This window comes from Cynocephalus volans, chromosome 5, assembly GCF_027409185.1.
Source record: "Cynocephalus volans isolate mCynVol1 chromosome 5, mCynVol1.pri, whole genome shotgun sequence".
NCBI classification, from domain to species: Eukaryota; Metazoa; Chordata; class Mammalia; order Dermoptera; family Cynocephalidae; genus Cynocephalus; species Cynocephalus volans.
The window spans coordinates 84353848-84381784 of NC_084464.1; the positions used below are offsets into that span (position 1 = coordinate 84353848).

At 36.8% G+C, this 27937-nt stretch overlaps 1 pseudogene; it reads right to left on the reverse strand.

Annotated features, from left to right (window-relative positions):
* Window positions 1–13577: 13577 nt before the first annotated feature.
* LOC134379092 (cysteine and histidine-rich domain-containing protein 1-like) lies at window positions 13578–27332 on the reverse strand (annotated as a pseudogene).
* Between the last annotated feature and the right edge of the window lie 605 nt (window positions 27333–27937).

Sequence of the window (27937 nt, forward strand, 5' to 3'; positions counted from 1 at the left end):
TCTAAGCTATGGAGTCCACTATACATGGAACAGCATAATGATCATCTGATTCATACAACTTTAAGAAAGGCTCTCAAAACTGTACAAAATCAAAAAACTTAATTTTCTGACATATCCCTGTGCTCAACTTCTTTGTATAAAACATCACTGCCTGGCTACCTTTGCTGACAGCAAGAGAGTTCACATAACAGGCAACTAGGCAAGTAAAATGAAAATAAACTTAGAAAGATAGAAATAAGGAGATTTCTCTCCCCAAAAAGGGGAGAGTACCTAAAAATGAGATAAAGGTAAGTAAGTACCTTTTAGTAAGTACCATTTTTAGTAAGTACCTAAAAATGAGATAAAGGTAAAAATTATATTGCTACACTAAAACTACAACTGCTTCTCTCCTACAAAGGAGAAAAGACTAAGAAACAAATAAAACAAAGTAAAGTTTTTTTCTACTCTTCTATTTACATGTTTCTGCTTATTCCTAAACAATTTCCTTATCCTACTACACTTATTTGCATAATACCTATTCTTACTTAAAAATCAAACAATGTTTTGTTAAATACAAAATAAAATTTAAAAATTTTAAAATAAAAATTTTTTTAAAACTGTGTTTGGATTTTAAGTATGATTTTAAGTATGATCGGTCAGATTATAGTAAATGCTACACTTAAAATTTAAGGCATAATCAGTTTCTTTTAAACAGCATTTTGAAACAATACATCAAATTAAAGCATCTTAACTACAGTATATATTCCCAAAGTTTAGTTGGTTAAATGAAAACATCACAGAACATTCATTCATTCATGAAACATTTATTGGACACCTACTAAATGTCAGGTACTGAACTACGGATAGAACTAGAGATACAAAGATGAGTAAGACACAACTAATTTCCTACCATTAAGAAACTCCCAGACAAGAGGGGAAAGATAATGCAACTAAGTATAAGTACTAATGATAAAAGGAAGTAAAGGAAGCTAAGTAAACTCAGAACTAAGATCAGAGGACAGATGGGAGTTTGGGAAAGTTTCTGGAGGAGATAATGCCTAAATTGAATCTTAAGGTATTAGCAGAGGTTAAGCACAATTGTGTGTGTGTGTGTGCATGTGTGTGTGTTTGGGGTAAGGGGTGGTAAATGAGGTTAATAAAAGAAGGCAGCTGGTGAGGGAAGACTGTTTCAATGGAAGAAGCAGCATATGCAAAAGTAAAAGGCATAAAATAACCATGGCATATCATTAAACTGCAAATAATTTACAATAGTGCTGTCTAACACAGTGACTACTGAGCACTTGAAATGTGTCTAGTCAGAATTGAGATATGTTGGAAGTGTAAGATACATGCGAGATTTTGAAAACTTAGTACATAAAAAAACATAAATATCTCTCTAATAATCTTTTTACATTGATTGTATGTTAAAATAATATTTTGTATATATTGGGTTAAATAAAATATATCAGTAAAGTTAATTTCACCTATTTGTATTTTCTTGTATGGCTACTGAAAAAAAAGTGTATATAGATCACATTATATTTCTATAGGACAATGCTAGTGTAGAATGACTACTGTGGGGCCAAGCCCGTGGCACACTCCGGAGAGTGCGGCGCTGGGAGCGCAGCGACGCTCCCGCCGCGGGTTCGGATCCTATATAGGAATGGCCGGTGCACTCACTGGCTGAGTACCGGTCACGAAAAAAAAAAACAAACAAAAAAAGAATGACTACTGTGGCTGGGGAGTAGTGATAAAGGAACAATAAGTGAGGCTGAGTCAGGTGGAAGAGACTATCACATGAAGAATCTCTGTTAGTGAGGACCATATTGTGTTGTGCATCTTGATCTGTAAAATGAGAATATAAAAATTGATATATCTCAGATAAATAAAATTTATTTTCTGGTGGGTAAAAAAAAGAGAGAGAATCTGTATGTTATACTAAGAAGTTGGCTGGAAACAAAAGATCGATCACATCTAACATTTACAAAGATCCATCTCCAACACAAGAACTGGAGAGCAATAAAGATGGAGAAAGAACACCAACTGGTCTTGGTACCTGTTGACATATGACAGTGGTTTGAACTAAGGTAGTATAACTATAGATACAGAGTAATGTTTATCCAGTAAATTGAACTAGACTTGGTGAGGAATTAAGTGTAGAGTATGAGAATAGAGAACCAAAATGAATTCCAAAGTTTTGGGCTTGCAAAATTGGGTGAATACGGTACTATTCAATTGGGACAGATTTGTCAGGGAAAGGTGAGGGGTGTAATGTAGGATGCCTGTGGGAAATCTATATGGAAATACCAAAAATTAGGTACATAAATTTGACACCAACTCAAGAGTTCCAGGACAATGATAAAAAATTGGGAGTGTGCTAATAAAATATAGACAGTGGAAACCAAGGGAGAGAATGAACTCAGCCAAGAAAAGAACACAGGATGAAAAGAGAAGACAGATGATTGAATTTTGAGAGAAAACAATAATTAAATGGTGGGCAGAGGAGGAGTATCTCACAAAAAGTTGAAGAATGACAGGCAGGGGAAGAAACACGAGTAACATGTTTACTGTCATCAGCTTCTACTGTATCTTACAGAATCACAGTTCCATGATATGTTTAACAGAAGAGATGTGACTTTGACAAAAGAAGGAAAATCTTTTTTCCAAGGTCACCAATTACTTTTTGATATTTGAAATGACACTTTGTCAACTAAGAGAATCAAAACATTACCTCCTGTTATGTGTTTGGATAAACATACTAGTCAACACGCAACAAATCAAAGTGAAATGTTAAAAATAGTAAATAACATTCAAATGTGGAACTACAACTGGAAAAAAAAAATAACCGTGCAAAGAGAGAAAGCGGAGGGGCGTGGAGGGGGGAGAGTAAAGAACTGCAATCTTTTCGGTTTTACCTTTTTACAAAATGCATGTAGTCCCCCCACAAACCTCCAAAATTTTAATATGACTTTTGATCCCAAAGAGATATCCCATCCAAGTTCTTAGCATAAAGGTAAAGGAACCAAAACTTTCTTCCGACTTTGGGTGTGGTCCATGACGAACAAGATTAAGAAAATCGCCAGTCAATGCAGCCCAATGAATAGCTCACACAAAGCAAATCCTAAAAACAAATCCACTTTAACAAAACCACCCATTTTTTCTCATTTACCTAAGTACAGATAAGAACATCTCAATAAAATTAAAACTTGTGACAAATCTACTATTCCTATTCCCAAATGAATAAACAAAATTAATGCTAGCAATTTTTTACTAGCCAGTAAATTTGTTACTAATTGATGTCAGTAATTTGTCCAGGGTCACAAAGTGAACAAAAAAGGGGTTTAAATTCAGGTGAGCTGGACCTGTTGTACTCTTCACCACTGTTAAATCCCCTAATCCGCCCAACATAAAACACCAAATATCCGAGTACCCACTCCAACTCACCTATGCCAACAAGACACACCTTTTGCTAACTATCTTTACTTCTCTCATCCCATCCCTGAAGAATATTGTAAAAACTTGACAGTCTGGACAAATGTGCCTTTCCACTCTAATCACAGTCTAATAACAATAAACCTATCATTATCCCATAGCCACCAAAAACCTCCTTTACCTCTTGGCCCTTTTTCTCTTTTCCTATTTTGAATCTCCACAGGCCTCCTGGGTTTTTTTCTTTTCTTTTAAAAAATAACTCTTAACCGTTTCTCTAGATCCGCCTGCACTATACCCCCTTCCTTCTCTTCCCGACCCCAACAAATAACCCTTTCCCAGCTTTTTCTCCAACTAACTTCCCAATCCCCTGCTGGGGGTCAACCTCCCGACCCTCTCCCAGCTGCCGAGCTCTTATTTTCCTAGAACTTTCTTCCCCTCCCAGTCCCCAAATCCTCCCCCATCCCTAATCCTTTCATCTTCGCTATTTTAGTAACTCCACGCGCATGTACCCACCCACGAACGCCCGATCGCCCGCTCGCCACGCTTCAGCCCCACTCGCACCCCGCACCTCCACCTCCCCCACAGTCCCCATGCCCACCCAAAACCCACCCCAATCCCGCCGGGCTCTTCAGTAGAGCCAACGCAGAATCCCGCCTCCCTACCTTCCCTCCACGGACGTTACCTCAGCCGGGGCCTCCGTATCCGGTCACCAAAGAGCGGGTGGCTGGCTCCAGCAGAGGTTGCGGGGCGGGGGCCTGGGTTGCCGGGATGCGGAAAGTTTGAACACAGGTATGGCGCAGGGGGGGTGGGGGGGGAGACGGCTCCTGGGTGGCAGTGGCAAGGCGACCTGGGCTCCAGGGTAACGGGGGCGGAGGCCCAGGCTGCACTGCGGCATGACCGGAGCCAATGATGCCTCTCCCGGAATTCCCATTGGTTTATGTCTCCAGATGGCCCTTTCTATTGGCTTCAGTGGAACTGGAAGGCGGGACGACGACTGCGGGCGAAGGCAGCCATTGGTCGACCACTCTAACTGTAGCGGCGACCACGACGAGTGAAGTCGTTGGCGGCGAAGCTCTACTGAGGGCGCCTGGCGCCTTTGGGCTGTGCCGAGTGAAACCCAGGGCCCCGCGCGGTGGGAGGAGAAGGACGCGGGCGGAGGAGAGGGGGTTTGTGAACTCAGTTGTAGAAATTGGCGGCTGCGTAGTTGAAACATTGAAAATTTTCTCCTTTTTCAAATCGCTTGGCTTTAAATATAAACTATAAACAAATGGCTCGTACTTTCCGGTCTTTTTACTGGAATTGCTGATTTTTCAGGAGGTTGTGGGGTTGGTGCACTAATGCTCCAGCCTCGAGGTCCTTGCCTTCGTGAATCACGAACGCGCCGTGAGTTTGACTTGAAAAATAATTTTTAGGTTTTGGAAGGGGTTTGGGGGTGGAATGGCACTTCAAACATATTTGCCCACATTTTTTTTTTAAAGGTTAACGTTCTGAGGAGCATGTCAGTAGCCTATTAAGATCTGATGGTGACGTATTATCCCTTTTTAAAATGGCATTAGTTTATAGATTGCAGGGAAGGGAAAAAGAAAATCCTGTCTTCCATGAGGGTTTTAAGCCTCTCTGAGCCTTCTGATTATCAAGATGGTTTAACACCGTACTCGTCTGTTCTCACCATTGTTAATTTCTCACTGGGTTTTACCTCCATTTTGCAGAGAATGTAATTCTTGAAAGCAAATGCATTCTAATCAATCTTCTGACCGTGAAATGTGGTAATTCCTGTTTCTCGTTTTACCTCGTCTTCCCACGTTTGCACTATTTCAAAGCTATCAATATATTTTACTTCAAGTTACAGATTAACCCACCCAAACAACATTGTGATTAAATGTAATCTTTATGCACAATATATCTGTACAAGATGGCAATCAACTGTTAATGAAAATAAGATGAGTAATCCCTCAAGTTGGACTGAAATCCTTTTCATTTCGTTAATCTATCTGTGCTAATACTCTTTGTTAAAATAGCTCACTGGTTATTATTTACTCTGTTAGAATTAATGCTATGTAGGTTAATAAACGTATCGGTGGATTACTTCTAAACGAAACATCTAGGAAGAGTCAAGAAACAAGCTGTATTTACGGGGACAAACGTCTCTAGCCAAATTCAAATCAGGATTGATGGCATTCAAAGACAGCTGAGAATGAAACTACCGTTCAGCACTCAGAATGTTCCAGACAGTGTGATATCATTCCATCTTCATTCATTACTCTAGACAAGTATTTATCGCTTATACTTGAGGAAACAGAGTTTAAAGAATCCCCCACTAGTACTAAAGTGATAAGTGATAATGCCACGATACAAGCCTAGGTCTGCTAAATTCCAAATTTCACGGTTTCAAGTCTAACGCCTTCAGTATGTTTCACCTACAGGTAAATAGCGTTACTGGTAAGCAGGGAAATATTTAAAAGGTTGAGAGTCTACAAAAAATTGTCTAATTGTGTGTAACATTTTCAAGATCCTTACAATGTGCAATTTTATTCATCCTATCATATTCAAAATAACAGTGACTGTCAATTTATTTTACCTTGAAAAAAGGCCATAAGAATTTAGACTTAGAGAAGTAAAAACCAGTTTATTGAATTAATTTTTAAGAAGATTAGTCCAAAATATGAGATAATAATTTCAAAATTTGTTGTATGACATTACATGGTTTTGATATAATCATTTTTGATAGGACTAGAATTTTCTAAGATTATACCATTTGCCATTTCATTTCACTAGGTAGTACATAAGATTCTGCTTTTCAGAAAAAAAAGGAAACAGTTAACAAAACTGCATTTTTATATTCTGCCACTTAAAATTATATTTAACAGGAACCAGGCTCCATATTGTTTTTAAAGATTATATTCAAAATAAATTCTATTAAAAATGATCATTAAGCACTTTGGAGGCTTTTTCTTCTTCTTCTTCTTTTGTTTGTTTTGTTATTGTTGTTTTTGGTGGCTGGCCAGTACAGAGGTCAAACCCTGGACCTTGGTGTTATCAGCACCATGCTCTAATCAACTGAGCTAACCAGCCAGCCCACAGAGCCTTATTTGTAATATTCCTGGGTTTTCTGATATTGCAATATCTCCAGATTTGCCATATTCCTAACTGTTCACTTTCTGCAGGATTTTAATTTCCTTGTTTAATGCTATGTAGTGATGATACAGAAAATATTAATTAAAATCTTCCTACAAATGCTTAGTAATAGGATTATTCACATTTTTTAAACGGGGAAACTAATGTAGGGTTTGAGTGATTTATTACAAATTTTGTAAAATTAATAGGTAGAGTAATAAGTACTTTACAATTTTAGACAATTTAGAAATTACAATACCATTTTAAAAGGGGGGACATACTATATATAATATCTTGGAAAGCACACAAGCATAATTATGCCCAGCTAAATTCACTTGTTCATTTAATACCGTTCTTAAAAAAAAAATCAGTCACAATTTTCTATATTTTACCTAAATATGTGACTAACAAAAATTTTAAATCTAATTTCTTGGTATTTCATATCGCTTGAAAATTTAAATTTGTTAATAGATTCTAAGTAAATAGTAGGTTGTTAGCATATAATATTAACTTTTAAGGAGTATCTAATATATACTAGGTATTTAAAAGAAATTGAATAATTGAATGGCTTAGGAAAACTTGAGTTGGGTATAAAGAGCAGTATAATTGGAGACCCAGAAAGTAGACTGCCCTTATAAAAACAAGTTTTGTCTAATCTAGTTGTTTGCCTTTGCAGGACAGAAAGCTGATCACATTTATTACTCTGTCTAAAAGATAAATTTTTTTGACAACTTGATGAAATTTATAGGTTAATTACTTTATTAGTAGAGAAAAACGAAACCATTGAGATGTTTACTAGCAATTTTCTTGGTTTATAATTGGTGGGTGAATCATTAATAAAATCTAAATTTCATGGAGTTTAATTTGGAAGGCTTCTGCTTTTGTTTTACATAAAAAAAAAACAAGCAAATGTTGGCTTATGCTATTTTTAAATACATGTTTTCAGTTTTCAGATTTTGATACTGCACCATTACAACTTTAAATTTGCTTGTAGATCATCATGAGTCAATTAAGAAAAAAGGAAAAGAAAAAAAATTTTAGAGACAGAGGTAGATTAAAGGTTAGCAGAACCAGGTGTGGGGGGATGGGGGGCGAATAATGAAAAGTTATTGCCTAATGGGTACGTACAGAGTTTACGTTTAAGATGATGAAAAAGTTTCAAAAATAGGTAGAGGTAGTGGTTGCACGGCATTGTGACTATAATTAACTCCATTCTATTGTATGTTTAAAAATGCTTAAAATGGCAACCCTCATGTATGTTTTACCACACACAAAAAAGAAGAAATAGATAGACTTGCCAGTAGATCAAATCCCATCTCCAAAGCAGTGGGAATAGCATTAAGGGAAACCATAGCAGTTCTATTAGTATTTACATTATTAGGTTTGAAAGGGAGACTATCCCCATACTAATAGTATGGTTTTCTTAGTAAACTACCTGTTGTCAACTGAAAATAATCCACAGAAGTTTCCGTTAAAATCAATGACTATATTTTTAATTGGCAATAAATATGCTAGATAAAGAAAGAAGTGTTTTCATTACTTTGGTGAAGTAGCATACTAAAATAGCCGGCTATTTATTTATCTGGTGCAAACAGGAAAATGGCATAGCAGAATTGCAATGGAACATTTCTAAGCTAAAAACCTTCATTCATTCATCAAGTACATATTGACTTCTTATTAGATAACCTTGGGGAATACAGAAATGAAAAGTGAAGGCTTGTCCTCCAGGTGCTCACTGTCTAATGAACAAGAAAGAGAAGGCAAACCTTGATTGCAGGTACTGTGTAAAAACGGTGATTATAATTATGCGCATAAGGTGCTAAGAAGACTTGCAGGGACTCTTACCATCCTGGTGGCCCAGGTATACTTCCGAGAAGTAACTCTTGAATTGGAGTTTATGAGAGCTAATCAGAAGAGAAGTGAGAAGATATATAAGGCAGAAACAAATCAGTATACACCCAGGCACTAGAGAGGCAGGGAAAATCATTTTGAAGACATGGTGGGGGAAGTTGGGGGAGATATTGGAAGAAGAAGTGGTCAGATATACAGCTGAAGAGGAGACAAAGGCTAGATGTTTAAATGCCTTTTTATAAAGCTCATATTTAATCCCAAAGCCATAGGTAGCGACTAATGAATTTCTGAACAGAGGACTGGTAAGATTGAATTCGCATTTTTGAAAGACTATCTCTGGGGCTGGCTGCTTAGCCCCTTACCAGCCAGCCAGCAGACAAAAAGAAAAAAAAAAAAAAAAAGATTACCTTGTGTCTTCATGCAGGGTGAGACTAAAAGCAGAAAGTTTAGCTAAGACCTTTAAAACTTCAGAAAGGGGCCAGTAACATAGGCAAGAAATGAAGGTGTGGATCAACCAACATTAATTGAGCACCTTCTATTCCTAGCCCTGAGCTTACAGTTTTACGTAGTCATTTTAACCCTTACTACAACTCTTATTATTTCTTTGTTACAAGTAAAGGCTGGGGCTGAGAGAGGCAAAGTGCTTTGCCCAAAGTTAGTTAGGAAATAGAGGAGGAGGGATTTAAATTGTATGTCTGATTCCCTTGTATGTCTGATTCCAGGACCTAAGCTTTCAACTACCTGCTCTTCAAACTGAGGTTATAACTCATTAATGAATCATCAAATCAATTTATGGTTTATCATGACATTTTTAAATGGATATAAAGTAGAGCAGGAAATAAGAGTATATTGTGCATAGTAAGGGTAAGTATCATTTCAAGAAACTTTTGTTTTGCTTCTTTTTATATATATATAAAATGTATTTTTATAAAATTATGGGTCAAAGTAAAAAACATTTGAAAACGACTGCATTATGTTGTACTGCAGCTGCAGTGAGGAGAAAAGGAAAATATATATGCACTACCCATGTTATGAGACTGGGTGACTGGCTGTATTTGGGTTGTATTTGAGAAGGAATCCAGATTGATCCTAAATTTTTGGCTAAGACACGTGGTACTCTTCACCAAAACAGTGACTACCAAAGTGCAAAGTGTGAAGTAAAGTAATAAGTAATTAGGGAACTATGTTTGAGATATCTATGGGACAGACAGGTGAAAATTCTGATGGCAGTTTCTTACGAAGTTAAACACACATTTCTAACATGACCCAGTAATTTCACTTCAAGATATTTACACAGGAGAAATAAAAACATACATCCAAAAAAATACTTAACCAACAGTAATTATAACAGTATTTATCCATAGTAGGCAAAACAGTATTTATTCACAGTAGGCAAAACTGAAAACAACTCAAATATCCATCAAAATGTGAATAAATTTTTAAAATATAGTATATCTTTACAACATAATACTTGTCATTAGTAGAATGGACTTATTGATCCACATGGATGAATTTCAAAGACAAAATGTTGAGCAAAAGAAGTCAGACACAAAAGAATATATTCTGTATAGTTCCATTAAATAAGTGTTGCAAAAACAGGCAAAATTCATCTATACTTGTAAAAATCAGAACTGTCGTTGATTATGGGGATAAGGGTAGGGATTGACTGGGAGGGAATGAAAGAGATTTTTAGAGGGATGTAAATATGTTATATCTTGACTGAGATGGTAGGTAAAAAAAGTTTCCTTTATCAAAACTCACCAGAATATCCACTTACGTGTTTTTCACTATATGTGAGCTTTACCTCAAATTTTTAAAAAAGAGAGAATGTATTGGTTTATAGAAGAGAAAAATCTAAAAGTAGACCTAGCTTGAAATATGATTAGATCCAAGTAATTGATATTAAAATTCTCTCTTCCGTTTATCTCTTGGACGTCCTTTCCTACGTGTTTGGTTTTATCTCAGGCAGGCTTTCCCTTCCAGATATGGCCAGCGAAGCTCCAAACTTACATTTTATTCACCTAGCAACCCCACTAGAAAAAGAACACCTACTTTCTGATTGGTCCTGCAGAAATCCTGATATTAGCTCTGATTGCCTATACCTGAACATGAACTAATTACTGTGTCCAAGTGGTTGTTTTGGCTGGGGAAGGGGAAAGAGTATGATCAAGTCACCTGAACTTTCATGTTCTCCTAGAATAGCTGAGAGAGGTGTTTCTCCAAAGGAAAACTAGAATGCTGTTATTAGAAGAAGAAATACTAGACCAAACTAATAAATGTTCCCAAAACTGATGACAATTTTATTCAAATAGGCTTATAGACCAGTCTGATGGGCTTGTTTTTAATTTCATTTAAGAAAAACACATGTAATTCTAAGTTCCCCTGTCTGTAAATACAGATAAGATCAATCAAATATTATCTTTTGATCCTCTCTGCTTTAAAATCAGATTTGTCTAACAAGAATATAATGTGAGCCACATATTTAATTTTAAACTTTCTCAAAGTCACATTAAAATAAATTTTTAAAAATTGAAATTAGTGTTTATGGTATATTTTATTTAACAATATATCCAAAGTATTATCATTTTTCAACTTGTAATCAATAATTTAAGTTTTTATAAGATATCTCACATTCTTTTTTTGTACTTAGACTTCGACACCTAGTATATATTTTATAGTCACAACACATTTCAGTTCAGACCAGCCACATTTCAAGTAGTCAATAGTCACATGTAGGTTGTGGCTACCTTGTTGGACAGCACAGGGTTAGATTATTTATCCACAGGCATATAATAGAAAGTAGTGGTCCAGGTAGCCAGCTTCTGAAAAGGAAAATAATGCTGGTCTAGAAACCTAGAGAACTTAATCCCAGACATGACTCTGCCTCTTACTCATTGTGGGATAGTGGACAGGGCATTCTTCTTCTTTAAGCCTGGTTTCTGGGTTTGTTAGACAAAGCAAATGGCATCAATCAGTTGTCTTTACTTTTTCCCTCCTGCAGCAGAACCCTTTTCTCAAATGAAACCCTATATGGAAGACTTATATTTAAAACATAGGAAGCATATTTAAAATATAGGAGCTGCTTCTCTGTTCAAGGGGGCATGACAGCAGGGAGAAGAGGGGCATAAGTGGATTATAACCTGTTAGCCTAGATACACACACACACACACACACACACACACACAGATCTTCTGAGGGGGCTGCGAATGTCTGAAAACTCTTGGAGAGAATCATCTCTAAGTTCTATGATTCCATGGATATAATTTCACTCAGGCATGGCTGACTCTTTCAGCCAGTGTTTAGTTAAAGATTTAGCTAAGAGAAAGTACTATTGTAAGTCAAGTACTCCCCACAAACATCAGCATATTAGTGCTTGATTCACATTTTTAGTTTCACAGAATCATTAGTTTTTAGAAATGTAAGATCAATTATTTTTAAAATCAATTATTCAAATGGTTTTCTGGTGTGATTTTTTCCTTAGTAATAGATACTTCTCTTCAAACAGTACCCTACACAGAAATCTAAAGTGCTCTATGATAGTTAAAATCAGAACTGTCCTGCAAAGTTGAAGTGGATGTGAGGAGGGAGAAACCTAACAACTCAGCACCTCCTGAATATCCCCTTCCCTAAGCGGCCCCCAATCATCCTGTCTCAAACCACTAGAGCAAACCAATGCACAAATTTAACAACCAAAGATTAAGCCCAGCTCCAACTCCACACCAGATGAAGAAACTGAAGCCCAGTAGAGGTGTTCAAAGTCCCACCCCCAGTTGGGGTCAGAGCTGGAATAGAACCCAATCACGGATGTGCTGGAGCAGGCTGATGCTAGCTCACAAAAGCTGATGGTTACATTTTCGGAAATTTTGCAAGCCAGCTAACGTCACATTGGTAGCTTGAAATCGGCCATAGTGGAAATATTACACCACAGAAATCAGCAAACGCTACAAATCAGAGCTTTCCCCAGAGAACCAGTTTTTAAACCTTTACCAGCACACCTCTGAATCCAGTGTTCCCGAGTCCGGGTCTTTATATTCTACACAGCAACCTGAGAATAGATGCACTGCACTTTGATAAGAAACAAAAATTTAAGTTAATAAAAAATTTAAAATAAACCAAAGTAGAAATTGTGTCTGTTCATGAATAAAAACTTAACATCTAAAATAGCAATTTTCCCCAGAATTTATCATTTCTTACTGTCCAGTGGATACTGCTTCCTTTGATTCTTTCAAGCTGTTATTTGGAGTAATTGGGGATTACTTTGGGGACTGATTTTTTAATATTAGCTGAGCCAGGCAAGTCAAAGCTCTAGAATTATCTTAAAATGTTTAAAATTAAAAATGTTCTAAAATTATTTAAAAGTAAAGCCTGAGCATAAAATGAGGAGAAGCTATGGAAACTGCTGTTGGAGGAGTGAATAATCTGATATACCTTCTCTCTCAGTCTCCATCTGGTTCTACTTCTTGCTAAGGAGGTTATTGAAAGGTCGTTGTAAACAACTGCTCAAGTCTTCAAGCTTCTCAGTTGGCTTTATGTCTCCTCGTATTTAATCCTCCCTACTGAACTTCTGACACATCTTATTAACAATGACCTGTTTTCCTTTGCCTCTTCCTCCCCTTCCTTTACCGCTTTTCTTCACGTCCCTTGTGGCTGCGGCTTTCCTCTGGCGGGCTTGGGCATGCTTGTGATGTCAGACGCCTGCGCTTGAGCTGTCCTTTTGTATCCATGGTAATAGATGACAAATAAGCTGCTTTGCGGTGATTTGAACTTTAATCTGTTCAAATGGTGCATGCTTTATTACTCAGGTGATTTTCTCAATACTTTCAGATCACAAAAATCTTGAATTATTAAAAAGGAATTAACATATTTACTTTTATCCCTTTTCCACTTTTCTATTTTTTTTTTTTAAAATATCATTATGCCTTGGTAAATTCAAATAATCCTCTTCGATCTTGGCAGCTGAAAATTTTGTCTTGATAATTAAATCAATAGGAAAGGAGTTTCAGAAATATGATTCCAAAGGAAAAGAAACTATAAAAAGTATTAAAGTTCCCTCTCACTACGTGTACATAAGTTACTCTATTATGCTAAGAAAAGTCTGGAGGACCTAGATAATACAGGGAAAGCATGACAAAAACTGTAAAACATTTACAAAGTAGTGTCGCCCAAAAGTTGGCACTTAACACTAATGGTACTTGAAATCATTATGGTGGTCTATAGATAAACAGTCGTCCCTTGCATCCGCGGAAAATTGGTTCCAGGAATCCCCGGAAATACGAAGATGCGCGGATGCGGATGCACCAAGTCCTGCAGCCGGCCCTGCGGCACTCACAGGTATGGAAAGTCGGCTTTCCTGCACAGGCGGGTTCAGAGTCCAGAATATTTCAATTAATGGTTGATTGATCTCACGGCTGTGGGACCCGCCCATACAGAGGGCCAGCTCCGCACGTAAGTGGACCCGCGCAGTTCAAACCTCTGTTGTTCATCAGTACTACAGTACTAATACTGTAGTATTAAATAACAGTGGCTTAAATTTTTTCTGCATTCAGGAAAGAGAAAAACCTCAGCCTGGTGGTGATCTTTAGCACCTTGCTAACTCTTGCTAACCACTATTTTCTAAAAGCACAAAAGGGCTGGTTTTTTGCATGCAACCTTTGCAAGCCATAGTTTCTAGCTAAAATGTTTCCATCCTATCAATTGTGATAGTTTCCTTCTATTTATAAATGACCGTGACATTCCAGTGATGTAAAATTTCTTACATTAAAAAAAAGTATGTAATCAATAGTACAAGTTAACAAATGGGGTTGAGGTCATGGTATCTGGACCAGGTACCAGAGTAGGAAGAACAGGGTAGCAATTTCATGTGCCTTGGTCCAATCCGTAATACCAAAATTAATATAAGCAGATAGACCCTAATGCTATGACACTATGACATCACCCAAGATATTTAGGGAAAAACATGATAGTTAGATGAATTAAAAATGTTTTCCCCGAGATAATACAAATTAAACAATACAAATGGTGGGGTAAAAATTATTACGCTTAAAAATGTCTCCATGTCTCCAGTCTTCCCCTTCCCACTTCCTGCTAAGTGAAATGTTGGGTGGGATTTTTCCTGCTGCCTCAGAATTGTGGCTACTGTCCAAAGCTGAGGTCGTTCTCTAATGAGTAATAAATAATTAGGACTCAAACCCTCCCACAAGGGGTTATTAAATAGTGGATAACCAACCTTACTACCACCAACCACCACCCTAGGAAACTCCCCTCTTCATCTTGACCTGACCAAAAGAGAAGTCTGTGTGTGGCAAAGGAGGGAAGAAGCCATATTTAGTTTTCTGGAGAGGGTTTTACCTCTCCCAAGGCCTACGTGGGTGGAGATAAGGGGAAGAAATCCAAGAGAATAATTCATAGAGATTTACAGGGTGCTTTGAAGAAGAGGAGGTTAGCATCTCATTCCCTAACCGATGCCTGCTAAATTTCAGCCCTTTGTAACTTTGTGTTGCCATTGGAATAAAGCATTTGATACAGCTCCCAGCGCTCATGAGGCATCCATAGAGACTAACATCCATCTCTAGTCTAGAAATTTCTGAAGGTGGAAGTGGAAAAACCACTGCCAATAAGGCTTAAAGATTGCCTCAGAAGAAGATGAGGGTTCCTGCTTCCAGTATGGTTCTCCATGACCTTTAAGGACAGGGCAAGGACCTCCGAGGTTTCAGGTCTCCATGTGAAGAAGTGGGGGGTTAGAGGAGAAGCAGAGGAGCATGGCGCTGCCCAGGAGGCTGCACAAACCAGAGAAGAAGCTGGGAGGGTGAACTGCTGGTAAACCTGAGGGAAGTCTTCCTCTTCTTCACAGCAACAGAGGGGACCTGGGAAAGCTGTGCATTGCTCAAGGGAACCACACATGGCCTGCTTGGAGAGTGTGAGGAAAATAGAGTAGTTTAGTCAGGCCCCCTTGCCTCAGGTCCAGTTGGGGGTAGTGCAGCACATTCTTTGTAAACAAGTTGTGTGGGAGCAGAGTTAGTGCAATGCATACCCATGTATCTTTTGGCTTGTTATTTTTGTATGTTCTTCAGTGTGTGAAAGAGTGGCTCTGAACTACTGGTTGGCAGAGCTCATGTCGAAAAATAGAGCATGTTTACTTTGTGGGAAGCTGCTCATTTTTTCTTTGGACTTTGCCAGCAGCTGCTCAGTTTTCTTTTTGGACTGCCTAGCTCTTAGATGTGTGTGTGCTAAATAAAGTTTATTACCTCTTCAACCAAGGCTCCAAGGACCTTTTTCCTGTTACCTAGCTCATAGACCTGCATGTGAAGAGTTTGTGAATGAGCTTGATGTGTCTGTGAGCTCCAGACCTAGCTCTAGCTCTATAGAGACCATCTCAGCCTTTGGGGCACTGGTTTCATATCTGAATGTGCTGAACTGGAGCAAGACCAGTGACCTCTCCACCCTAGCTCTGTGGGCCATTCATGTAAGAAGGAGGATGCTTTACCTCTCCCTCCACCAGATCCAGCTGCATCACTTCCTCACCCTCTCCAACTTGTCATCTTCATGGTTGTAGCTTCTACTGTGTGGGAGAAGGAAAAGAGATTGAACCAGAAATGACTATGCTTCAAAAACTAAAAGTAACCAGAATATTATGAAATCTCCCCAAAATACAATGATGGCATAGGGTTCCTCATTTACCCCACACCCCTCTCTACCACTTTCTTTTTGTGTTCTGACCAAAAATCAGAGTGTCTTGACCCCTCTGTGATCCAGACAGCAGCAGGTTCTTCCCAGCAGGCTCGGAACAAAACATTCAGATACTGATAAAGATATCTAGGTTGCTGCCTACAGCACTGAAAGAAACTGGACCCTGCCCTGAGCCGAATTCCTTAAACCCTCATATAAACTCCATACCCTGACCCCCTCGCTTTGGACATACCTTGGTAGAACATACTTTGTCTCACTGTGTGTCCGAAGCACAGGCTGCAGCCCGCTCTGTAAGTGAGTTCCCTTAATAGATGTTCTGGGCCTTAAGTGCTTCTTTCTTTGGAATCCCAATAGGCCCCATCTCAGCATGTTTTGGGGCACTCCTTTGTGTGGCACTGCCACAGCTTTTGGGATGATTGCAGATTCAGAATGGTGACCACACAGATGGGAATCTGGAATTCAACAAAGAATAGTTGAAAGCTGTAATTGAAAAAAACAAAAAAAATTATACAATTTTTGTTGATACCCCACAGAGCTAAGACTGCTCAATTAACATATAGAGTGCAACCATATACATAATTTTGTATGTTGATTTTTCACTTAATAATTATACAATTTTATCATTATCTTAAAAAATCTTTATAAATATCATTTATAATAGTTTCATATTTCCATTTTGTAGATATACCAACTTTTTACAATCATTACTCTATTGTAAAACAGATGTTATTTTTAAATTTTAAGATTTCAATTATAATGTTTGTTCCTTTAAATGTCATCATTATTATCATTATTAAATATCCACTGATCTTTGGACAAAGAGATTCTGACTTCTTAGTGTTCCACTAGAAGACAGTTTGGGGTTTTGATGATGTGTTTACTAAGCTGGCAGCATTACGCATTTTATCCTTGCAGTGTTTGCCAATTTGTGCAAAGCCGATGGCTGTAGTCCTACAGGAAATAACATGTCCTTGCCTTCTATAATATAAACACCATGAATATAAGTAATTCTCTTTTTCATTCTCTGCTGTATGCCTAACACCTAGAACATGGCCCACCTCAGGTAGGCACTAATAAATACTCTTTTAATGTAAATAAATGAATGTAGGTTTGGGGGGTTTTTTTTCTGATTTTTTTTTCATTTATTATTATTTACTTATTTAAAGAAAATGTAATTTTATTAATATTATTTTTCACATTCTAGGATGTTGTTACAGAGCAGTTGGGAGGGAGGGGAAGAGGGGAAAAGGGAAGGAAATGGGATGGAAGAAGGAGGAAGGAGAAGCAGTGGGGTTGAGGCCTGTGACATCCCCCCTAATTCCCACAGGGGAGACTGGGGGGCTTCCAGTGGTGGCTTGGTCACTGCTAGGCTGGGTGCAGATATCAGAAGGGTGTGGCAAAAACCCTTCCCCCTGACTGTCCCAGCTTGGGAACCCAGGACCCTTCTTGCTGTGGCTTGGTGGTCGTTGCTGGGCTGGTTGCACATGTTGGGGGGGGCGTGGCAAGGCCCAAGGCCCCCCACCACCCTGGATCGGGAGAGCCCGGGGTGCTTCCTGCAGTGATCTGGTGGTCATCGCAGTTTTAAGTAGGAGTGGGACATAATTACTCCTCAACTTAGCTTTGGTTTTTGCAGAGTGGTTCATGGGAACCATGTAAGTAGAAGGTTAGGGCCAGTGCAGATCTAACAGGAGAAACAATGAAAGGAGGGAGGGCCTATAGCAGAAGACAGGGACAAAAGAGAAGGGGGAGCTTAACAAAGAAGGCATCTGGACAAATAATGATATGGTTATATAGCTTTGTCCTTATTAAAATCTAAATTAATCAATCCAATTAATAAGCTATCAGGCTCATAAGAAAATGGCTGAAACCAAGCAATGGCCGTATGGAGGAAACTATTCCTAGTGTTTCCAAGTGGTGGACCGAACACATATGTCCAACCCTCTGCTTCCCAGAGGCCCAGTGAAATAACAGAAAAGCCATTAAATAAATAAAAAACATTTTCAAGGACTAGAAAGGTAACATTAAGAGTGAGGGGATAGAATGAAGACATCAGTTCACCAAAAGCTTGAGGAAATTCTGGAAAATAGAAACTATCAGACTAAGAGATTGAACAGAGAAGTGAAAAAACTACAGCCCCAAACTTCATCATTTTGAAGAAGAAGAATCCTTTCCAAAAGAGGCCCAGAGAAACTCCAAGTTAAGAGACAACACTTGCAAAAGTCAGTTCAGGATGGGGCTATCACCAGCATGTAATTAATTAAAGAAATGCTGGGCAGTTGGATCTTCCCTGCTCCCCTCTCCCTCTCTTTCTCCTAAGTTTACATTTTCAAACTCAATCTATAAACACAACTAGAAGAGTTACTTGTAGTTGTGAAACGACATCAACATTATAAATTTCAACAATTAAAAAAAATAGCAAAAATCAGGAAGGAGGGAGGTAAAGAATATCTGTAAGCATCCTAATTTCCTATCTTTTATAACAATGGGTTGATAAATACTGTCTAAAACTAAGTCAAAAAATAGAAGTAAAATACATTATTTTAGGTTAAAGAGTAACCACCACAAACAAACAAGAATTCTTTAAAAACATTCAGTGGGCTACTGCTGAAAATGATTATCGATGGGGAGTGGGATTTGGAATAGGAGGTGGCATCAGGGGAAAGGAGTCTTACACAGATGCATTTGTATAATTTAAAACATTTTTTATATTTTAACATTTCATTAACAAAACAAGCCAATTTTTCAGTGCTTAGTAAGAGAAAAACAAAGAAATACACTAAAATGTTAATAGTGGTTGTTTTTGATTGGTAAGAATTATGGAAAAATTTTTGTTTTCTACAATTCTACATTTTCAGTGTGTGTTTTCGTTTGGATTTTTTTCTTTCTTTTCTGCCACTGCGTGAACATGCAAAAATGATGCAGCAAAACAAGAAGGGTGATTCTTGCAGCCCTTATGGTCAGAAACCATCAGAACACCAAAGATCCTGGGGTGACTTAATCTTGTAAAATGGAGCCATTTTCCTTCTTTGTTCTGTGAAGTATCTCTTATAAGTACAGTTTTCTTTTTTTTTTTTTTTGTCCTTTTTCGTGACCGTTAAGGGGATCACAACCCTTGGCTTGGTGTCACTCGCACCGCGCTCAGCCAGTGAGTGCACCGGCCATCCCTATATAGGATCCGAACCCGCGGCAAGAGCGCCGCTGCGCTCCCAGGGCGCACTCTCCCGAGTGAGCCACAGGGTCAGCCCATAAGTACAGTTTTCTAAGAAAATTATATGGTTTGATCCCATTTTTAAAGGGCTCTTCATTCCAAGGAGATACTATAGTATTATTCATATCATATGATATGTCACCATTTCTTAATGATCATTTTTTTAAAATTATGTATTCAATTGAGCCATATTGTTGAGAAACGCCGGCTCCCAAGTACAATTCTCAATGGCCTTTGGAGAAGCAAATGGCTCTTCTTTCCATCTTATTTTTCCTGTTGTGATCACAATAGGTGCATTCATACTATATCATTATGATGGTTGTCTAATGTATAAAAAAATTAAGAAAGAATTTCTAGAAGTTTCTAGAAGCTTTTTTATAAAAGAAATTCCAGGGGTGGGGAAAGACCTGATTTCTTTTTTTTTTTTTTTTTTTTAAATTTTATTTTGTCGATATACATTGTGGCTGATTATTGCTCAAGACCTGATTTCTAAATCACAAAGTTTGTGCTAAAGGACATGATGTATGCAAAAATATTAACAAGCCTTTCTAATCTTCTCTTGACAAACAATACTGACCATATTTGAGAGTTCTTATTTCTGGAATATTCTTCAAAATTCAATAGAGGATTTATTGAGGAGTCTGCAACAAGGAATAAAGAATGCTGATTTAAAATTTATAACTCAAATGTACTTTTCTCTAAATCCTAAAATTCAGTCAATTGGAATATCAGTTGAAAATAAAACTCAATAGCTTTCATATTGCAGATTGGTATGATTAAGAGCACAGGCTTTGAAGTTAGGGGTCAGAGAGACCTGGGCCCATCACTGAGAAGTTGCAAATTGGTCCAAGTTACTCGAACTCTCTAAGTTTTGTTTCCCCTATTTGTAAAATGGAAAACATAATGTCTAGTTTTTCAGGTTGTTTTGAAAATTAAATTAGATAATTGCTTAGCAAACCCCAATGCCAATAAGTGTAGGTAATATTATATTACTATTATATTACCTGGCAATATCTAGCTAAAGAATGTAAGAAATTATTACATAGATAAATATTATTACAGATATTATATTATATTATTTATATCTAGCAATATATAGCTAGATAATGTAAAAGAAAACATATTTCATTCACAGTAAAGGAAAAACTAAACATATACCATATCCCTAGAGAAGAAAATTGAGTAATTTAAAAGAGTCAAATCATCCCAAATTGATTTATACGCTAATTGACATTTCAGAAACCATTTGTTTAGGGAATTCATTCTATTTTATAGAATGATGTGTTGCCCAATTCTAGAATCACAATTAATCCAATTGAGATCTTTGTTGTAATTTTGTCCCTCGACAGTTCTGGTGACCATGAAGGGATCTGAAGGAGGCTACTGATGACCCCCAAGACCCCTTCAGGAATGCAGAAAAAGGTGCCACTAAATCCCTCTTTGGGGGGACTGCTTTTTTCATCATGGAGCCCTGGGAGTTGTGAGCAAGTCCCTGTCAGGACTGAGCTCTGCTATCTTTGAATTTGAGCTTTCTGATCTAATTGGCTTTTGGGGTACCATGGGTTAGTTTGTGCTGTGACAGAGCACATGACTTTTGGGTTTGCAGTGGCTGACAAGTTACCAGCAAAAAAAGCTGCAGTTATAATATTGCACATTTAAGTAAGGAAGGCCTTTGAAAAATCATTGGCTAGGTCAGTCAAGGAGATCTTGGCTCTGAGACCTAAGATCCAACACAAGAACGGGATCCTAATTTTAAAAGATTTGAATCCTTTTCCCTCCCATAGTTCTGTCTTTTTCATGGCTCCAGAAGATGCAAATATTTACAAAAGTGGTAATATCTTACTAAAAATAATTCAGAATTATGATGGCCATCATGTAGAGTATTCCAGATGAACAACAGTGCACTTTAAGACCGATCCTTCCCCTCCCATGTATAGCTATCACTTTCCTGTTTGTTGGTTCTTTTTCCTGAGAACTTGGCTTGACTTTCTACCTGGCACGTGATTTATAGGGCCTGTGTGGGCAGGCAGCCAATCAAAAGGTTGTATGCCCCAAGGACAAAAATGTGGGTTGTACCTCATTTGTCACTAGATGGACTGTTGCTGGCTCTCAAGGCTTTATCTAAGGCTTTCTTTTGGTTGTTTTTGGGAATAGCTTTGTGTCTTGGGAGGACAAAAATGCATTTTAAAATAAGGGCACCTGAATTAGGCCCACTCAGAAGCTTCCAAGAAGATTTCAAAATTTCTTATTGCTACTTTAAAAGGCTGTTCACAGAAGACCAAATAAAAAGCTGCTACAGGTCAAACTGTCCCTCAAAGGCTCATTTGTTACAAACTTGATCTGCACTGTAACAGTGTTAAGAGGGTGGGAAATCTGATTCTAATATTTGAAAGGTAGGGCCTTTAAGAGGTGATTGGATAATGGGGACTGTGCCCTTGTGAATGGGTTAATCCATTCATGGAGTAATGAGTTATCATAGGTGTGGATTGGTAGCTTTATAAAGAGTGCATGAGAGAGCTCTTGTCATTTTCTTGCCATGTGATAACCTGCATTGCCATGGGACTCTGTATAGAGCCCCCACCAAGAAGAAGGTCCTCACTAGATGTGCCCCCTGGACCTTGAACTTCCCAGCCCCCAAAACTGTAAGAAATAAACCTCTTTTTTTTTTTTTTTAATATAAATTACTCAGTTTCAGGTATTCTGTTATAAGCAACAGAAATGGACTAGCACAAAAGCTTAAGCTACTAATTGATGAGAAAATTAAAACTACCCACATTTTTGATTTGTTACTATCCCAACCCAAAGACAAAAAGAAAGCTAGATAAAATGTTTATAAAAGTTAGGCCCTTAGGTCAAGCAGGCATAGAAAATGCTTTCTTTGCCCTAAAGTTATCTAATTTAGAAAAAGAACTAAATGGAACTATAGCCGTCTCCAAAATACAACTTTCTGACATTTAGTTGGCTATTTTGAAACTATTCGTAAAAAGAAATTTACATCTCTAAAGGAAATCTTATTTGCAAAGGCATCTCCCTCTCTGCACCTAAACCACTAGAAACTTTTGCAATGGAGAAGACATTGACTTAAAGTTTACATAACAAACATTACATTTGTTTAAGCGGCTTTTTCTTTAAGTTATCTTAACTGGGCCCTTACCTATGCCTTTCTTTGTTGGGCAAATTGTCTACCTTGTCTCATCTGGGAATCATTGCTTTCGAAGTGCAAATTTAGTGTTGCCTGGCTAGCAATTGCTTGTTACAGTGGAATGGATAATTGAAGGATTGATAGTCTAAATTGGGGAGAGAGAGTATTTAAGAACTGGCAAATGAAGAATCTTAATGACAGCTATAAGATTAGTTTCTGCCTTTGTGTCTGTATGTTTATGTATGTCTTTATGTATATGTATAATGTATACATGGTATGTATATGTGATTTTTCTCTACCAAAATATATGAAAGAGCTCTAATTAATTGGCTTTAAAAAAAAAAGCACTTTAGTAAAATATTTTATCAAAAAGGGAGAACTTAAATGCCTTTTAGTTCACATGACAGATAAATCTTAGATACATAAGATTAGGTTAATATTGTTGGGTTAATGAAAACAGCTAAGTCTTCTGATTAGCAAAACACCCATGTATTTAACTTTAGGGTTCTTGCTTAGGTAGTGACTGCCTAATATTTGCATGTAAAAGTGGTTAACAGGAAAATAACTTGAGATGATGGCTAGTTTTGTTCAGTGTCTTATAGAATTTTCATGAACAGTTCAAGTGTGGTTGTTAAAAATAAGCAAATCAGACATAAATGTTTATAAATTAACTTCATAGTTTTAAAGGTTTTTTTTTGGTAACTTGAAACTTTAAAGTAAAATTAAGTAGTAGAAATTCATTAAACGTCTGGGTGACTTTTAAATGAGTTAAAATACTAAAACATTGATTATTAAACCTAACTTTAAAGATTTTAAACATTGACATCTTGTTTTTAAATGGTATAGAGAAGCTGTATATAGTTGAGTCTGTTAGTAAAAATAAAAAATATTGTTCTATGAGGAAGTACATGTTTCTAGAAATTATGAAATGTAGGTTCATAAAATGTTGGTATGTGATAAACAGTTTAAATATATTACTTCCTAGGTTTTAACGAACTTAAGGTTGCTGAGAGTTAAAAATTCTAATATATGTAATCAAAACTACTAGGAACAGGTAAACAATTCTATTTGCAAAGTGTAAAAGGAAAGTACGATGTGTTTTCAGTGAGAAATTGTAAAAAGATATGAGAATATATTTTTGTCAAAAAGGAGCAATTTTGTCTAATTCAGAGATTACTTAAAGATTGTTTCAAAATACGGATTTAGAAAGGAAATAGAAATGAGGCAGGGAGGAGCCAGTAAGTAGGAGTGATGAGGATGTGGTGTTTGGTAAAGAAAGTTGAAAGGAGAGAGTAATTTTTTCTTTTGCATGAAAGAGAACTTTGTGTGGTCAAAATTATTTTTCTTGTTTCTGTTGTTGGTTTTTTTTTTGTTTTTTTTTTTTTAATTTTATTTTGTCCATATACAATGTGGTTGATTATTGTTGCCCCTTACCAAAACCTCCCTCCCTCCTCCCTCTCCTCCCTCCCCCCCAACAATGTCCTTTCTGTTTGCTTGTCCTATCAACTTCAAGGAATTGTAGTTGTTATGTCTTCTTCCACCCCCCCCCGTTTTGTGTGTGTGTGTGTGTGTGTGTGTGTGTGTGTGTGTGTGTGTGTGTGTGTGTGAATTTATATATTAATTTTTAGCTCCCACCAATAAGTGAGAACATGTGGTATTTCTCTTTCTGTCCCTGACTCGTTTCACTTAATATAATTCTCTCAAGGTCCATCCATCTTGTTGCAAATGGCAGTATTTCATTCATTTTTATAGCTGAGTAGTATTCCATTGTGTAGATGTATGTGTGGTCAAAATTATAGTGGAAAAGAAAAGCAAATTTTTGTCCTAAGACAGAATGACAATGAAAAATGAAGTATAAAACAAAAACTGAAGTCGTGGAAGGTTTGAGGAAGATAAATGCTCTAGAAAGAAATTTTAATGAAGTTGGATAAAATTAGGAGCGAATTATTTATGTTTTTTTAAATATTGAGGATTAATATCAAAATTACACTGATGCAATGTTAGAGTTTGTTCCCCCATGTTGGAATAGCAGGGTTTTCTCAAAACACTGATCTGTTCTTAATAGAAAATTGTGAGAAGTTTCTCTTTACCTTTTAGGTAATTGGCCTGGAAATCAGATTGTGTTCTATCAAGACAATTTCTTGTGCCTGGTGCCTTTAAAATCTTTTATTACTTTGGTTTTATTTTATAATGATTTATGATCCTATCTAATAGTTCTAATACTTTGTTATTTGACAGACTTCTCAAAATCAAATTCTAAAAATGTCTTTTTTACTTTAACTTTGAGATATTACAAGGGCCCTAGATCTTCTCAAAGAATCTATAAAAGAGAAACGTTAAAACCAGTTGGGCTAATCTGATAGGTTAAATTATATGGGAAGCATTGTCAAAACAAGAAATGATGTTTGACCTTCTTTGAGTTATATGGATATGTTATTAATATGTGTTACAAATTGTATAAGATTCTTATAAGTCCAATGTGTCTTGGTATAAATGCTATCAGTCATAATTTTGGTTATTTTAAATTATTGTATGCCACAAAAATAGCTAAATTTTCTTGTCAGTTGTGTAACTCTCATAAGATCTTTTACACACTGCTATTTCAAGTCTTGTTGTCTATAGTTAATTGCCTTATTCTGATGCTCTTTTTGAAAGCACTTTAATAAGCAATTATAATCCTAAGTGCTGTGCCTTCAAGGAAGTTCACAGAAGGAATAAAAAACCTCTGACAAGCACTGGCTCCTAATTACTTTGAATTCATACTGTTGGACTGAATTTCCAAAATTTGAATGAATGGGTTTGTAAAATTGCTAGCCAAGGCCAAACAGTGCAAGAATTAATTACGTGGAACTGAATAAACTGATGAAGGAAAATTACTGGTTTTTACAGTTTCTTTATTTTGAAACAGTACTAGTTCTTTCAATGTTTTGTTTTCCAGTTTAAGAAAACTTTTTTTTTCCAAAAGAATTAAGCTACTTTATTTAACATGTAATAGATAATTATCATAAAGCAAAGTTCATATATTTTGTTTTCTAAGATCCTAATGTATTTTCACAAACCTTTAAGTCTACAAGTTTACAGACATAGTTTTCCATCAGGGAAGCCAGATACATATTTCTTTTTATATGTAACTAATTAAAGGTTTTAATAAGGATTAGGCCATAAATCAAGTACAATTTAGTCATAACACTATACAAAGACACTTAAATAATCAAGAAAGAGACTTTTAATGTTACTGTTTAGTCTTATAAAATGGTGAATTTTAACCAAATTGATACCTCTGTAGTCTTATTTATGTTTCCTATACTCTTAAATCATACTGCTTGAGATAAGTATTGATGTAAGTTTTAAATTCAATTAGCTGTAAGCAAATTCCAATTTATTAACCAGTGCATATATTCCCCTTTACTTACTCTACTATCTCAGAATTAAACCTTCTAGAAAAAGTAACCAACCCACATGGAAAAAACAATGCAGAGCTACACTGGTTCCTTAAAGATTTTCAAGTATTATAGAAACTCAAACACAAGAAAAAACTGATTAAAAATTTGGCATTTCATCTTGCTTTACTAATTATGGGATAATGGAAAGAGACATAAAAAAAACAAACCATAAATGTTCCTTTGTTTTAACATAATATTATACTGAGAAATACTGCAATTATGTTTATAAACTATTTTCCAACTTCTTCAAGTATAAGACACAACTGTGGTTCTATCAGTGAGGAGAAATGTATAATAGATCTTATATAAATCACAAGGAAGATGAGAGGCATAAAAAGATTAACTGATTTTTGCTTTTAAAAACCTAATGTTGACCCTGAAATGCCAGATTCAACAATGACGAAGATGACGACAAACGGTTACAGCATCGAGCCACCACTTCACCACAGATTATTAAGAATTCTGCAACAGGCAGTTATTCCCCCCGGCAAACCTGTTGTATCTTCTTTTTGTTTGTCCTGCTTTTTGCTCACAGGCAGTTCAAGGCTTGCCTATTGCGTAGGTTCAGCTTTCTCACGGTGATCTCAATCTTGGTTGCAGTCATAGTTACACAACTTTGCTTTACATCAATCACACCCCATAAGTTCACATTTTGATGAAATTCCTTCTCTCCTTCAAATACAATATGCACATTTAACAATGTACTATTTGCTTCTATTCGACTAAGTTCTGGAAGTGAATTTTTAGCATATACTGAAATGGTGACTTCACCCCCTGTCTGATGCCAGTCATGTGTACATGGAACAACTTTTTTCCTGGCATCCTTTTTAGTCCATATGTGTTTCCCTGTTGTACAGCCCTCTTGGAATGTATTAAAATCAGAAGTTTTTCTTCTACAATAGCTCCAGTACTTCATCCCCTCATGAAAAATGGGTACTCCAGAATGATATACGCAGACTTCTTCTCGACTGTGTGGACCCAGATATGTCTTTAAACACCCTCCATTTTTACATGAGGTCCCAATCTTAATTTCACCACTGTCTTCTTCATTCTTATCTTCTCCATTCCCTGATGACAGTTTAAGTTTATAAAGGGCTTGTTTTAGGGAAGCAGATATTTTTAATTTCAAATTTGTCATTGTTATCTGGGCTTAGCCTTTTTATTGCTTCTACTGGTTTAGGAGCTTGAATGATGTATTCCTGAAATTTGAGTTTCAGTTCAGATAGTTCTTTCTTCTAGTAGTCTTGACTTCAGGTTTGACTGATTCAGGTGGCTTCTCACTATTATGCCTACCTTTTGTACAGCCTACAATGCTCAAGAAATCAGAAAAATCTGTTGTTCTTCTCTTACAGCAAGACCAACCTTTTAATGTGTCATGAAAGACTGGAACACCTGGGTGGTATGTGCAAGCATCTTTGGAATTGGTCTTGGGGTTGAAGCACTGACCGCAGCCCCAGTTGTGGCACAGCAGAGCCATTTCCTTTTCCCACCATTACAGGTGAGGCCCAAATACTGGGAACTGCAAGACAGTGCGTTCACCACTCTCTGTCGCAAGCACCAGCCTGAACTTTTTTTTTAAAGCTACCTATAGCTTACAGCAATTTGGTAAGGCAGGCTTTTGTAAACAGAAATTAAAACATTAGCTTTTCCTCTCTACCTGATCCCTCCAGAATTTGGAAACTATTCATGAGTGTTCTTATTTTTATGGCAATGTTGCTATTTACATAAGTTTAATAAGAACCTGTTCTCTTTAACAGGATATAATTGAAAATATTGGTTATATTACCAAGGCTTTGACTGAAATGTCATATTTGAAAATGTGCATAGGATACATGATTTCAAGGATTCCCAAATTTTCAGTAAGTAAGTAGAAAGTTGTCACTTCCTGGCAGGACCAGGAACGTCAAGATACAGACATAGCAAGGAAAGTCTAATGTCTGCCTTGATTTGGCTAGCACTGAGATTTTTAAAAATCTAATCTGATATTCCTTGTCAAAATTTTCAGCAAAATAAATTTAAAGGGAGCCTATATGGTTATTCCTGCTGCATTTATATAAATAACCAGGCAAATAGGTCTTACCA